This window comes from Neovison vison, chromosome 12 (assembly GCF_020171115.1).
Source record: "Neovison vison isolate M4711 chromosome 12, ASM_NN_V1, whole genome shotgun sequence".
NCBI classification, from domain to species: Eukaryota; Metazoa; Chordata; class Mammalia; order Carnivora; family Mustelidae; genus Neogale; species Neogale vison.
In genome coordinates this window covers 16,698,257-16,700,443 of record NC_058102.1, presented here as the reverse complement: position 1 = coordinate 16,700,443, position 2,187 = coordinate 16,698,257, and the positions used below count along the sequence as shown (strand labels likewise).

At 40.9% G+C, this 2,187-nt stretch overlaps 1 pseudogene; it reads left to right on the top strand.

Moving 5' to 3' along the window:
• Nucleotides 1–227: 227 nt before the first annotated feature.
• On the top strand, nt 228–672 carry LOC122891670 (annotated as a pseudogene).
• The last annotated feature ends 1,515 nt before the right edge of the window (nt 673–2,187 follow it).

Genomic DNA, 2,187 nt, shown 5'->3' with positions numbered 1-2,187 from the left:
TGTAGGGCCAAGACAATGGCATGGAGGAGGATGAGAAAGAGTAAAATGTGTCAGAGCTAGTATCCCAAGGTGATAATCTGAACAGTAGAAGATTCTTGCTCTTTCGGCTGGTGGCAGTGGGATATTACTACCGAAGAATGTTAAGGAATGTTCCATTTGGGGCTGACCCAACCTATTTCATTAAAACCTATATCAGAATGGTTTTCTGCTTCCTGACCTGTAGCATCATGGGTCGCATGCACACTGCTGGGAAAGGCCTGTCCCGGTGGGCTCTACCTTACCACTGCAGCTGCCCGACCTGGCTGAAGCTGACATCTGATGACATAAGGAGCAGATCTACAAACTGGCCAGGAAGGGCCTGACTCCCTCACAAACTGGTGTGATTCTGAGAGACTCACATGGTGTTGTTCAAATCTGTTTTGTGACAGGCAGTCCAATCTTGAGGATTCTTAAGTCCAAAGGTCTTGCTTTGCTCTTCCCGAGGATCTCTACCATCGGATGAAGAAAGCTGCTGCTGTTGGAATGCATCCTGAGAAGAACAGAGAGGATGCTAAATCTGACTGATGCTGGTCGAGAACTGTATTAGCCATCGGCTTGATATTATAAGACCAAAGAGTCTTCCCCTCCAGCTGGAAATATGAGTCATCAACGGTCTCTGTCCTGGTTGCATAAATTTGTCTATATCCTTAAGCAATAAAGTCATTGTCTAACTAGAAAAAAAAAAGACCTATGTTGAAATGATTACAATTCTTTTTTTTTTAAGATTTTATTTATTTATTTGACAGACAGAGATCACAAGTAGGCAGAAAGGCAGGCAGAGAGAGAGAGAGAGAGAGAGAGGAGGAAGCAGGGTCCCTACTGAGCAGAGAGCCCGATGCGGGGCTTGGTCCCAGGACCCGGAGATAATGACCTGAGCTGAAGGCAGAGGCTTAACCCTCTGAGCCACCCAGGCGCCCCTGAAATGATTTCAATTTTTAACCATAACACTCAATAGTTGGCCACTAACAATCAAACGTTTTCAGGAAGGAAACAAAGCAGTAAAATTTTAGCTTGCCTTATGGATATTTTCCCTGCAAGCAGTGAGATGAACTACTCTATGTCTGGGACATACACGACGATGAGGAGGAGCTTAGCTTCTCCGTCTGTCTTCCCAGTAAAAGCAGTCATAAGACTTTTTTTCTCCCAGAGCTATAATGTTTCCGCTCCCATTTCAATGTGAGTTGTTTATTTCCTCATCATTTATTCTCCATTATTACTTTCTGAGCAACTAAAATGCTAGCAGGTGTCAACATTGCTTGGAGGCCTGGTATTTATGGGATAGTTGGAAGAATTTGCATCTTGAGGGAATGCGGAATTTCTTTAATGAGAAATTAAACTAATGGACTTTTATCTCATTTGCCTGGTGCAGTGGTCCCTGAAACTGTTGATGATCAGAATGCTCTGGAAAACTCTTAATATATTTTCACTGTTGATTAATTAATTCCAGAATGTAAGAGTTGTTCGTGCTCTTCGTTAGTGTGATAATAATTCAAAGAACTGTGCCGAAGGGTAAAAGTGGAAAGTAAATTCAGTCTTCTCCTCTTTGTATTTCCTAGAATAATCCCTCCATCAACATATTTTGTGTATTGTCTTCCAAGTCCTTTTATACGTAATACAATCATATGGATGCTTATATCTATTTTTCGCCGATGTGATCATTTCTGTATCTACGGATCTATTGCTTGCTTTTTCTGGCTGCTGTCTCTTGGACACCTTCATATGTAAAAAGTGCAACTACACTTCAGTCTTTCAAATGGACATGTTTTCCATTAAAATGACTAATTCATTGGATCAGGTGAAGCCCAGGGATTTGTGCTTTTTCAAGGAAGCTCCTCCATTATTTCTGACGTAAGTTAGTCCCTGAACTCGCATTTAGAAACCACTGTCTTAGCTCATGTGGCAAAATATGTTTTAAGAATTACCATTGCCATGTTTGACTGGAACTTTTCTTCATTAGGATTAGAAACTGTGTTTTCCTTCCCAGTGCCTGATAAGAATGAGAAACAATTGCCCACAATTTTTTTTTTAAAAGATGATAAAATTATCCTTTATGCACAAGGCAGGAAAGTTCCATTGGTAACTGGTGGCAAATATGGAAGATAATGTGTGAAACTTATCATAAGAATAAGGCAACATTTCTACTGGGAG